This window comes from Zalophus californianus, chromosome X (assembly GCF_009762305.2).
Source record: "Zalophus californianus isolate mZalCal1 chromosome X, mZalCal1.pri.v2, whole genome shotgun sequence".
Taxonomy (NCBI): Eukaryota; Metazoa; Chordata; class Mammalia; order Carnivora; family Otariidae; genus Zalophus; species Zalophus californianus.
The window spans coordinates 76,907,437-76,920,998 of NC_045612.1; the positions used below are offsets into that span (position 1 = coordinate 76,907,437).

General features: G+C 37.0%; 1 protein-coding gene across 2 annotated transcripts in view; it reads right to left on the reverse strand.

Moving 5' to 3' along the window:
* ZC3H12B (zinc finger CCCH-type containing 12B) overlaps positions 1-13,200 on the reverse strand; it is a 245,107-nt gene extending 231,907 nt beyond the window's left edge. For both annotated transcript variants that reach the window (XM_027608563.1, XM_027608564.1), the window contains exon 1: positions 13,111-13,200. The gene's annotated coding sequence lies outside the window, so the exon portion shown is untranslated. The remainder of the gene's footprint in view (positions 1-13,110) is intronic.
* Between the last annotated feature and the right edge of the window lie 362 nt (positions 13,201-13,562).

Below are 13,562 nucleotides of genomic sequence, written 5' to 3' on the forward strand. Positions count from 1 at the left end.
ATAAAGTGAACCATAGAAGTAAAGTATCTGTACTCTTAAAACTACAGAATACTTATGAAAGAATTTGAGGAAGACACTAAGAAATGGAATATCATTCCATGCTCATGGATTGGAAGAATAAATATTGTTAAAATGTCTATGCTGCCCAGAGCAATCTACACATTCAAGGCAATCCCTATCAAAATACCATCGACATTTTTCACAAAGCTGGAACAAATAATCATAAAATTTGTATGGAACTAGAAAAGATCCTGAATAGCCAAAGGAATGTTGAAAAAGAAATCCAAAGCTGGTGGCATCACAATCCCAGACTTCAAGCTATATTTCATAGCTGTAATCATCAAGACACTGTGGTACTGACACAAAATCAGACATACAGATCAATTGAACAGAACAGAGAACCCAGAAATGGACCCTGAACTCTATGGTCAACTTAACTTTGACAAAGCAGGAAAGAATATCCAATGGAAAAAAGATAGTCTCTTCAATAAATGGTGCTGGGAAAATTGGACAGCCACATGTAGAAGAATGAAACTGGACCACTCTCTTACACCATACACAAAGATAAACTCAAAATGGATGAAAGACCTAAATGTGAGACAGGAGTCCATCAAAATACTAGAGGAGAACACAGGCAGCAACCACTATGACTTTGGCCACAGCAACTTCTTACTAGATATGTCTCCAAAGGCAAGGGAAATGAAAGCAAAAATGAACTATTGGGACTTCATCAAGATAAAAGTCTGCACAGCAAAGGGAACAGTCAACAAAACTAAAAGGCAACCTATGAAATTGGAGAAGATATTTGCAAATGACTTAACAGTGAAAGGGATAGTATCCAAAATCTATAAAGAACTTATCAAATTCAACACCCAAAGAACAAAAAATCCAGTCAGGAAATGGGCAGAAGACATGAACAGACATTTCTCCAAAGAAGACATACAAATGGTGAACAGACACATGAGAAAATGCTCCACATCACTGTCATCAGGGAAATACAAATCAAAACCACAATAAGGTACCACATTACAGCAGTGAGAATGGCTAAAATTAACAAGAAAGGAAACAACAAATGTTGGCTAGGATGCAGAAAAAGAGGAACTCTCTTACACTCTTGGGAATGAAACTGGTACAGCCTCTCTGGAAATCAACATTGAGGTTCCTCAAGTTAAAAATAGAGCTACCCTATGACCCAGCAATTGCACTACTAGGTATTTACCCCAAACATACAAATGTAGTGATCTGAAGGAGCACCTTCACCCCAATGTTCATAACAGCAATGTCTATAATAGCCAAACTGTGGAAAGAGCTGAGATATCCACTGACAGATGAATGGATAAAGAAGATGTGGTATATATGTGTGTGTGTATATACAATGGAATATTACTCAGCCATCAGAAAGGATGAATATTTAACATTTACATCGATGTGGATGGAGCTGTAGGGTATTATGCTGAATGAAATAAGTCAATCAGCGGAAAACAGTTATATGGTTTCACTCATATGTGGAATATAAGAAACAGCACAGAGGATCATTGGAGGAGGGAGGGAAAACTGATTGGGAAGTTATCAGAGAGGGAGAAAATCCCTGAGAGACTATTAACTATAGGAAAAAATACTGAGCATTGCTGGAGGGGAGGTGAGTGGGGAATTGGGTAATTGGGTGATGGGCACATGATATGATGAGCACTGTGTGCTACATGCAACTGATGAATTATTGAACACTACATCTGAAACAAATGACATACTATATATTGACTAATTGAATTTAAATAAAAAATAAATAAATAAATAATATATATATAATGAGATATTACACGGCCATGAAAAAGAATGTAATCTTGCCATTTGCAATGACCTGGTTGGGACTAGAGGCTATTATACTAAGTGAAATATGTCACTGAGAGAAACAGAAGTACCATATTATTCCACCCATATATGGAACTTAAGAAACAACAAATTAACATAGGGGAAGGGAAGGAAAAATGCAATAAGTTGAAAACAGAGAGGGAGACAAACCATAAGAGACTCTTAACTGTAGGAAACACACTGAGGGTTGCTGGAATCGAGGTGGGTGGGCAGATAGGGTAACTGGGTAATCTGTTTTAAGAAGGGCACTTGAAGTATTGAATACTGGATGCTGTATACAACTGATGAGTCATTAAATTCTATCACTGAAACTAACAATACAGTATAATTTAATATAAAAAATAAATTAAAAACTTTTAAAAACAATATTAAAAATAGGAATAACTGTATAGAGGTAGGGAGAGGAAGTATATGAGAACTCTACTTTTTGCACAATTTTTCTATAATCCTAAAGCTGCTGTAAAAAAATTCTAATTAAAAAAAGTCCTGCTTTTTGGTATATACTGCTATGAAAATGAAATAACAATCCACAACCTGGGAGTGGGGGGGATATTTGCAGAGCACACATATCTCATAAATGACTTGTACCTAGAACATATATAAATAAATCAAAATGTAATAATAAAAAACCAAACAGCATTGAAAAATGAAGAAAAGTTGTAACACTTTACCAAAGAAGGTATACAAATGGAAATTAAGCACATGAAAAGATGTTCAACATCACTGGTTTTAGAGAAATACAAGTTAAGCACACAATGAGATGTCACTACCTCCTTATTAGAATGGCAACAATAAAAATCATTGACATAATCAGAGTTTGGCAAAGATGAAAAATAACTGGAACCCCCATACCTTGTTGCAAATATGACATGGTTCAGCCACTTTGGAAAACAGTTTGGAAGATTTTTTTTATAAGTTTTTATAAGTTCAATAAACTTATAAAACTTAGCAATCCTACTCTTAGGTATTTACCTAAGAAAAATGAAGACATGTGCTCCTACAAAAACCTGTATGTGCATGTTTACAGCAGCTATGTCCATAATCATTAAAATCTCTGTTCCCCAAATGTTCCTCAGTTGGGGAACAGAGAAACAATTTGGGATACATCATACAATGAAATAAACTCAGAATTAAAAAAAGAATAAATTACTAATACATACCACAACACAATGAATCTCTAAGTATGATCTGAAGTAAAAGAAGCAAGAATCAAAAGGCTACATTCTGCATGCTTCCATTTATATGACATTCTGAAAAAGACAAAACTGTGTATGGGAAAACAGATAAGTGGTTGCTAGGGGATAGGGATGAAGGAAGGAGATGGATACAAAGTTGCATGAGGAATCCTTTGGTGATGACATAATTAACTGACATTTTGGTTATGGTGGTCATTAAACAACTATATAAGTTTTTCATAATTTATAGAACTGTACACCTAAAAAGTGTGAATTTCGGTGTATAAATTGTACCATAATAAAACAGAAAATTATTTAGTGCAAAATAAATAAGTGCAGTAAATACTGTTTATGTAAGTTTATAAAACAAAATGCGATATATTTTTATTATTATGTAAATGAATATACAAAGGAGAATATACATTAAATATATAGGTGTGTGTGCTAAAAGGAGATTGGAGAGGTGGATAAATAAAACAGGAGATGAAGTATGAAAAAGACATGCACAGATATGCACAAAGTAAGGGGCAGTGTTTGAATCAATAAGGATGATTAATTCCATCAAGCACTGGGTGTTATATGCAACTAATGAATCATTGAACACTACATCAAAAACTAATGATGTACTACACAGTGACTAATTGAACATAATAATTAAAATAAGAGACATAGTCCAGAAACACAAAAAGGAATGGATATGAATACCAATTAACTTGATACAGTGTAGGAAAAATATAAGTGCATTACTATGACCCAACAATTTCACTTCAGGCTATCTACTTTAGAGACACACTTAAATATAGGCAAAAGGATGCTTCCTGCAGCAGTATTTGAAATGTAAAAAGTTACAAGCTAAGTGTCCACAATGGGAAATGGCAAAATAAATGTAAAGAAAATTATATAATAGTTTTAAAATAATTAGGTGAAGGGTGCCTGGGTTGCTTAGTCGGTTATCGTCTGCCTTCAGCTCAGGTCATGATCTAATCATGGTCTTGGGATCAAGCCCCACAGGGCTACCCGCTCAACAGGGTGTCTGCTTCTCCCTTCTCTCTCTGCTCCTCCCCCCTCTTGTGCTCTCTCTCTCTCTCCAATAAAGAAATCTTAAAAAAATAATTAGGTGAAATTATCTGGGCCAGCATGGGAAAAAATAAAGACAAATTGCCAAATAAAAGACAAAATGCAAAACAATGTGCTCAATATGATCTTATTCATATATTAATTATGAATAAAATGATATTATACATATTTACAGGTATAAATGAATTTTAAAATGCATGAGTAAAGGTCTGAAAGGATCTGCACCAAATTATTAAAAGTGACATCCTCTGGAGGAAGTGATTAGAATTATGAGTTACCATCCAGGAACCTGAGCATTACCCTTAATGCTTAAATAATTTTTGCATGAGTGTACTTTTACAATACTTTGTAATTAAAACTTAATAAAATTTAAACATAAATAATTGCTAACTTTTATTGATACATTTAAATAAAATGTAAAGTTATTATTGTTTTGTTTTAAATTTTATTTATTTGACAGAGAGAACACAAGCAGAGGGAGAGAGAGGGAGAAGCAGGCTCTCTGCTGAGCAAGGAGCCCGATGTGGGACTCGATCCCAGGACCCTGGGATCATGACCCGGGCCGAAGGCAGCCGCTTAACTGACTGAGCCACCCAGGCATCCCTAAAATGTAAAGTTATTAATCAGAAGTAAAGCTATGTTAGATGAACATTGCTTATTAGATTTAAAGTCAATTTTTAATCTGTGACTAGATTGCAAATGTGGTAGGTAAAATTTAAACGCTGACCCCAGATCTCTCCACCCCATGGTGTACATGCCCAGTATAATCCCCTTTTTAATGAATGTGGATAGGTCTGTGGGTATAATGTATATACCTCCCACAATTAGGTTATGGCATATGGCAAAAGGGAAGGGATATTTTCAGATATTATTTAAGTCCCTAACCAGTTGACTTTAAGTTAATTAGGAGAGATACATTGTAGGTGGGCCTGACCTAATCAGATGACTTTTAAAATAGATCTAGAGGTCAGAGTCCTAAAAGACCAGAGATTCTCCTTCCTGTTGGATTTCTGTTGTTGTTGTTTCAAGTTTTTATTTAAATTCTCATTAGTGGGGCACCTGGGTGGCTCAGTCAGTTGAGTGTCTGCCTTCAGTTCAGGTCATGATCCCAGAGTCTGGGGATTGAATCCCACATCAGGATTCCTGCTCAGCAGGGAATCTGCTTCTCCCTCTACCCCTCCTCCCCACTCATGCTCTCTCTCTCTCTCTCTCTCTCGCTCTCTCAAATAAATAAACAAAATCTTAAAAAAACACTCATTAGTTAACATATACTGTAATATAAGTTTCAGGAGTAGAATTTAGTGATTCATCACACACATGTAACACCCAGGGCTCATCACAAGTGCCCTTTGTAATGCCCATCACCCATTTAGACCCTCCCTGACACAACTCCCCTCCAGAAACACTCAGTTTGTTCTCTATTGTTAAGAGTCCTTTATGGTTTGCCTCCATCCCTTTTTTATTCCCTTACATTCATATTTTTGTTTCTTAAATTCCACATATAAGTGAAATCATATGGTATTTGTCTTTATCTGACATTTCATTTAGCATAATACACTTCAGCTTCACCCATGTTGCTGCAAATGGCAAGATTTCTTTCTTTCTTATGGCTGAATAATATCCCATTATATATATGTATATATACCACATCTTCCTTATCCATCCATCACTTGATGGACATTTGGACTGTTTCAGTAATTTGGCTATTGTTAATAATGCTGCTATCAACCTCAGGGTGAATGTGCCCCTCTGAATCAGCATTTTTGTACTCTATGGGTAAATACCTACTAGTAAAATTTCAGCATCCTCGGGTAGTTCAATTTTTAACTTTCTGAGAAACCTCCATACTGTTTTCCAGAGTGGCTACACAGGTTGCATTCCCACCAATAGTACAAGAGAGTTCCCCTTTCTCCAAATCCTTGCTAACATCTGTTGTTTCCTATGTTGTTAATTTTAGCTACTCTGACGAGTGTGAGATGGTATCTTATTGTGGTTTTGATTTGTATTTCCCTGATTATGAGTGATGTTGAACATCTTTTCATGTGTCTGTTAGCCATCTATATGTCTTCTTTCGAAAAATGTCTATTCATGTCTTCTACCCATTACTTTACCGGATTATTTGGGGTTTTTTGTTGTTGTTTTTGTTGTTTTTTTGGTGTCGAGTATGATAAGTTCTTTACACATTTTGTATACTAACCCTTTATCAGATATGTCATTTGTAAACATCTCCCATTTTGTAGGTTGCCTTTTAGTTTTGTTGTTTCCCTCACTGTGCAGAAGTTTTTATCTTGATAAAGTTCCAATAGTTCATTTTTGCTTTTGTTTCCATTGCTGCCAGAGACATGTCTAATAAGAAGTTGCTACAGCCGAGAGCAAAGAAGTTGCTGCCTGGCTTCTCCTCTAGGATTTTGATGGTTTCCTGACTCACATTTAGGTCATTCATCCATTTTGAATTTATTTTTGTTTACGATATAAGAAAATGATCCAGTTTCCTTCTTCTGCATATTGCTATGCAGTTTTCCCAACACCATTTCTTTTTTTTTAAAGATTTTATTTATTTATTTGACAGAGACAGACAGTGAGAGCAGGAAACAAGCAGGGGGAGTGGGAGAGGGAGAAGCAGGCTTCCCGCTGAGCAGGGAGCCCGATGTGGGACTCGATCCCAGGACTCTGGGATCATGACCTGAGCCGAAGGCAGACGCTTAACGACTGAGCCACCCAGGTGCCCCCAACACCATTTCTTGAAGAACCTGTCTTTTTGCCATTGGATATTCTTTCCTGATTTGTCAAAGTTAGTTGACCATATATTTGTGGGTCCATTTCTGGGTTTTCTATTCTGTTCCATTGATCTGTGTGTCTGTTTTTGTGCCATCTACTATCTTGATGACTACAGCTTTTTAATACAGCTTGAAGCCCAGAACTGTGATGCCACCACTTTGCTTTTCTTTTTCAAGATTCTTTGGTTATTTGGGAACTTTTCTGGTTCCACACAAATTTTAGGATTGTTGGTTCTCACTCTGTGAAAAATCCTAGTGGTAGTTTGATAAGGATTGGTTTAAATGTGTAGATTCCTTTGGGCACTGTAGACATATTAAAATTACTTGTTCTTCCAATCAATAATCATGGAATGTTTTTTCATTTCTTTTTTTAAAAGATTATTTATTTATTTGATTGGAGGGGAGAGAGAGCACAAGGAGGCAGAGCAGGAGGCAGAGTGAGAGGGAGAAGCAGACTCCCTGCTGAGCAGAGAGCCTGACATGGGACTTGATCCCAGGACCTTGGGATCATGACCTTAGCCAAAGGCAGTCACTTAACTGACTGAGCCACCAGGTGCCCCTGTTTTCCCATTTCTTTGTGTCATTTTCAATTCCTTTCATATGTGTTCTGTAGTTTTCAGAGCACAAATCTTTTACCTCTTGGGTTAGTCTTATTCCTAGGTATCTCATTTTTTGGGGGGGTGGGTGTAATTGTAAATGGGATAAATTCCTTGATTTCCCTTTCTGCTGTTTCATTATTGGTTTACAGATTTCTGCACGTTGATTTTGTTTCCCGGGACTCTGCTGAGTTCACCTATTAGTTCCAGAAATTTTTTGGTGGAATCTTTCAGTCTTTCTATAGAGAGTATCATGTCATCTGCAAAGAAGAAAGTTTGACTTCTTCCTTGCTGATTTTTTAGAAAAATTATTCACTTATTTTAGAGAGAGAGAGAATGAGCAGGAGGGGCAGAGGGAGAGGGAAAGATAATCTCAAGTAGGCTCCACACTGAGTGCAGAGCCCTACACAGGGTTCAGTCTCATGTGCCTGAGATCACGACCTGAGCTGAAGCAAAGAGTAAGACACTTAGCCAACTGCCCCACCCACGAGCCTCTTCATTGTTGATTTTGATGGATTTTATTTCTTTTTGATGTCTGATTGCTGAGGGTAGGACTTCCAGTACTATGTTAAATAACAATCATGAGAGTGGACATCCTTGTTTTCTTCCTCACCATAGAAGTAAAGCTCTCCATTTTGCCCCATTGAGGATGATATTAGCTGTGTCTTTTGTATATGGCCTTTATGATGTCTGATGTTGAAGTATGTTCCCTCTATCCCCACTTTGTTGAGATATCAAGAATGGATGCTGTACTTTGTCAAATGTTTTTATTGCCTCTATTGAGAGGATCATATGGTTCTTATCCTTCCTTTTATGAATGTGGTGTATCACATTGATTTGCAAATATTGAACCAGCCCTGCTGCCCCACTTGATAAATCCTACTTGATCATGGTGAATAATCCTTTTAATGTAAGATGTTCTTTAACCTCCATGTATTTGAGGTCTTTCCAAATTTCTTCTTGTAGTTGACTTTAAGTGTCATAGCACTGTGGTCTGAAAATATGGATGTTATGATCTCAGACTTTTTGTACTTGTTGAGAGCTGATTTGTGAACCAGTATGCAAGCTATTCTGGAGAATGTTCCATGTGCACTTTGAAATAATGTGTATTCTGCTGCTTTAGGATGAAATGCTCTGATTATATCTGTTAAGTCCATCTGGTCTAGTGTGTCATTCAAAGCCATTGTTTCCTTGTTGATTTTCTGCTTAGATGATCTGTCCATTAATGTAAGTAGGGTGTAAAAGTCCCCTACAATTATTGTGTTATTATCAATGAGTTCCTTTTTGTTTCTTATGTATTGATTTGTATATTTGGCTTTTTCCAAGTTGGGAGCATAAATATTTACAATTGTTAGATCTCCTTATTGGATAGATCCCTTAATTATTATAAATTGTTCTTCTTCATCTCTTTTTACAGTTTTGGTTTAAAATCTAGCTTATCTGATATAAGTATGGCTACTCTGGCTTTCTTTCAACTCCATACCATGATAAATGGTTCTCCATATCCTCACTTTCATTCTATAGGTATTTTTAGATTTAAAGCAGGTCTCTTGTAGGCAGCATGTAGATGAGTCTTATTTTTCTTATCCATTCTGATACCCTATGTCTTTTGATTGGAGCATTTAGTCCATTTATATTCAGAATGATTACTGAAAGATATGAACTTAGGGCCATTGTTTTAGTTGTAAAGTTGTTGTTTCTGGAGATTTTCTGTGTTCCTTTCTAGTCTTTGTTGGTTTTAGTCTTACTTTCAAATTCAAAGAGTTCCCTTTAATATTTCTTGCAGGGCTGGTTTAGTGGTCACGGACTCCCTTACTTTTTGTTTGTCTGGAAAACTCATTCAATTCTCAATCTCAGCTTTGTAGGGTAAAGTGTTCTTGGCTGCATATTTTTTCCCATTCAGCATGTTGAATATATCTTGGAACTCCCTTCTGGCTTACCAAGTTTCTGTGAAGATGTCTCCTGCTAAACTTATTTGTCTTCCCTAGTAAGTTAATGATTTTTTTTTCACTTGACACTTTTAGGATTTTTTCCTTATCTCTGTATCTTGCTAATTTATTTACATGTCTTGTGTGGGCCTCCTTTGGTCGATTTTATTGGGAGTTCTTGGTAGCTCCTGGATTTGGATGTCTGTTTCCTTCCCAAGATTAGGGAAATTTTCAGGTATAATTTGCTCAAATAAACCTTTTGTCCCCTTTTCTGTCTCTTCTGCTTCTGGGTTTCATAAGATAAGAATGTTATACTTTATGGATTAACTAAGTTCCCTAAGTCTACATTTGTGATTCAATATTTTTCTTTCCCTTTTCTCTTCAGTTTCCTTTTTTCCCCCATAATTTTACCTTCTATATCACTTATTCATTCTTCTGCTTCTTCAATCCTTGTAGTCATTATATCCAGCTGGTTTCATATCTTGGTCATAGCATTTTTTTTTTTTATTTTGGCCTGACTAGTTTTCAGATCTTTTATATCCTTGGTAAGGTACTCCATAGTGTCTTCTATGCTTTTCTCAAGCCCATCTAGTATCCTTATGATTGTTGGTTTAAATTCTGGATCAGGCATATTAGTTATATCTGTTTCGATGAGATCTCTGGTTATCACCTTTCTTGTTATTTCTTTTGGGATATATTCCCTTGTCTTGGCATTTTGACTATATCTCTGTCTTCTCTATGTTAGGAAACCTGTTATGTTTCCTGCTCCTAAGAATAATGGCTTTATGAAAAATAGGTCATATACTATCCAGGGCCTGGTGCTTCAGGAAGTGTTTCTGGTGTGTGCTGTATGCACTCTATTGTGTTTTGGCTGCTCTTTCCCTCAGGTCAGTCCTCTGCAGCATTTCTCCTTGCCTGCCATGGGGATTGTTTAGACCTTGTCTATTGTGTGCAACATTTTAAATAGTTATGCTCTGGTCTGCTTGTTAAGATAAGCCTGATCCTATTTCCACTAGAGCTGAAGCTTTTTAGCACTCTATGGCCAGTAGATTTGGTACATGTGAGGGGGTTCATGCTGGTCTTCCTGGAGAGAGGCCTGCTGCTGCTCTGGCTCTCAGGCATATTTGCCCTAGTACAGAAACACCTGCAGAGTGCAAGGATATGGGGCTTGGTGTAAGCAGCTCAACCCTCCACCGTGGGCAATGTGCTGCTCACTGAAGTTTGTCCATGCTGATTGACAAGGAAGAAAAATGGTACCAACTCGTTCCCTCATCCTGCTGTCCAAGAAGCCCTCACAGAAGAGTGAACAATCTTCCCTCAAGTGTCCCAGGGATTCCTCAGATACCTGCCTTCACCCGGTGTCCTGGCTGTCTTCCCACTCTGCAGCATAGTGCTCCTGTTTAACTCAGGCACATTGGCTGAGTTTCAAAACTCCAAATTTTAGGGACCTGGTGTGGTGTGGACCCATGCACATCCTTTGGCAGAGGGTCTTGCCACTCTGAGTTTGGTGCCAGCTTGTCCATTAGGGTAGTCACACAAATGCACAGGAGCTTGGAGTTTATAGTAAAGCACAGCAAAATACCAACATCCACATTAGCTGCCTTCAGCAGGTGCCTCTGCCCCTATGCTAAGGAACAGGGCATTGAAATGTCACCTACCAGCTCTTTTGTACCCTGAGAGGCAGTGCCATTTTCCCCAAATGCACCCCAAGAAGTGTAACTGGTCTCTCAGTGCAGCCTGGGACATCCTCAGACTACACTGTCCATTCCTGGTCCTCTGCCCTCCTCCACAGGAGCACCACTTCACCCACTGACCTCACACCAGCCATGGCATGGACTTCTAAAACTTGTCTTTGAGTTCTGCTGGTTGTAAAAAACTCACGATAATCAGCCCCTCCCATTTTCCCAGTGGGGAAAATAATCAGTCCCTCTCATTTTCCCCCAGTGGTTTTGGGGAAGTGTTTTTCTTGTGCAATCCCCTGTGCTCTGCTCTCTCTCTCCCTCTCATCTCTCCATGATCAGGGCTTCCTCTCTTCTGCAGCAGCCATGATTCTTTTTTCCGTCACATCACATCTCTGCATCTCCTACCTTCCACAATGTGGCCTCTCTTCTCCCTCTAGTTTTGCAGTTAGTTCTCTTAGTCCTCAGATCAATTTCTTGGCTGTTCAGAATGATTTAGTATTTATCTAGCTGTGTTCAAAAGATGAGGCAAACATAGTGTCCCCATCTTAACCTACACCCCCTCCTTCCTGCTGACTTTGAAGAAGTAAGCCACCATAAGTTCTATAGCTGCAAAAAATTAATTCCACTAACAATCACATGAGCTTAGAAGAGATTGCTGAGCTTTAGAGGAAATTTCAGCCCCAGCAGACCACTTGATTGCAGCCTTAGAGGACCCTAAGCAGGGCACCCCGCTAAACTATGCCCAGATTCCTGACCCAAGGAAACTGTATGAAAATAAATGTATATTGCTTTAAGCTGCTAAATTTGTGCTAATTTCTTATACAGCAATAGAAAACTAATACAGAGCTCTATAGTTATATGCCTTCCTCCTACTAAATTGTAAATGTGGAGTTTGTGTTTAGAATGGTCTGTGTCTTATTCATCTTTTTTTCCTGGCATTTAGTATCATCATGGTATCATGTATTCAGTAAATGTTTCCTAAATGAATATTTATTCTTATGTACTAAATTAGGTAATTTAAAACTGAAGTTTAGGGATGCCTGGGTGGCTTAGTCAGTTGAGCATCTGCCTTTGGCTCGGGTCATGATCCCAGGGTCCTGGGATTTAGTCCCATACCAGGCTCCTTGCTCCACAGGGAACCTGCTTCTCCCTCTGCCTCCTCTCCACGTGCTTGTGCTCTCTCTCTCTCTCTGACAAATAAATAAATTATAAATAATCTTTAAAAAATAAATAAAACTGAAGTTTACATATGTTCTGATCTATTTAACCTCTCCAATACAGAAATTTTTAGGAAATTAATAAAGTGTTTGTACTTATTAATCTACAACTATTATTTAGGGACAGCATCTGGCTTGTGTCAAGCATGTTAGACTAGGATTTAGGAGGCTTATATTCTAGTCCCAGATCTGCAATAAATAGCTGTGTTACCAAGGAAATTACTTCTCCAGCTATGTGTCTTCTTTGGTCCTCAGCTTCCTCATTTGTAATAAAAAAAAGTCAGACTGGGAGATCTCAAAGTCCCTGATTGTTAGGGACTTTAGCTTTAAGTTTAAGCTACTCAGTCTCTCAGTTAAAAGAGAAAGGTCAGAAAAGCTTCTTTATCTTCCATTGGTGGTTGTGAAATTGACTGGAAATTAGATAAATATGAAAATGCTACAAAAAGGGAAAGTATTGTTATGGCAATCTTACAATTTCAGAGAGATGACAGAAAGATGAACACAGCATTTTTATAAAGCCAGTATTTTTAAACATACATAAATACATACACACATACGTACATACAGTGAAGGAAAATGTCAAGTATATTCAGGACAGCCCACTGAATAATTCCTGAAACTAGCACAATTTTATTCATAAACTTTTTTGATTTTGTAATCAAAAGACATTGAAAAACTTTCCACAGATTCAAATCTGAACTCAAGCTTTCAAACACGGGCTTATGTTGTCAAATTAGAATTTTGGTTGTGTTGTATTATTATTATAACTTCTAATAATGAAGGACATACCTTAGTAACTTTACAGTTGAAGCTTCCTGTTACACTCTGCTTAGCAACCAGGCCTTCTTGCCTAAACACTTCTTTTCAGGAGAATCACGACTGAATGACAGGACAAAAAACAATTCAAGAGAGTAAGTGTTGAAAATATCTGTATTTTGTTTAAAAAGGCAATAAAATTTTTAATTCATAAAAAGAACATATAGAATACCAAACAAGTTATTTGTAAACTTGGGATAATTTTATAAGTAGGTTAAAAAGAGTTATCCTATTGTTTTTAAAAGTACTTATTTTTTATGTATTTTATTTATTTTTAAAATTATTTCAGCTATTATGACTACATTGAACAAATTTATCTTATTTTGATATTCAAAACACCTCACTATTATACTAAAGACTTAATTATGCACTGATACTAATATTTTTTAGAAATTCAACCATTCAACTGTTAAATAACAAAAATT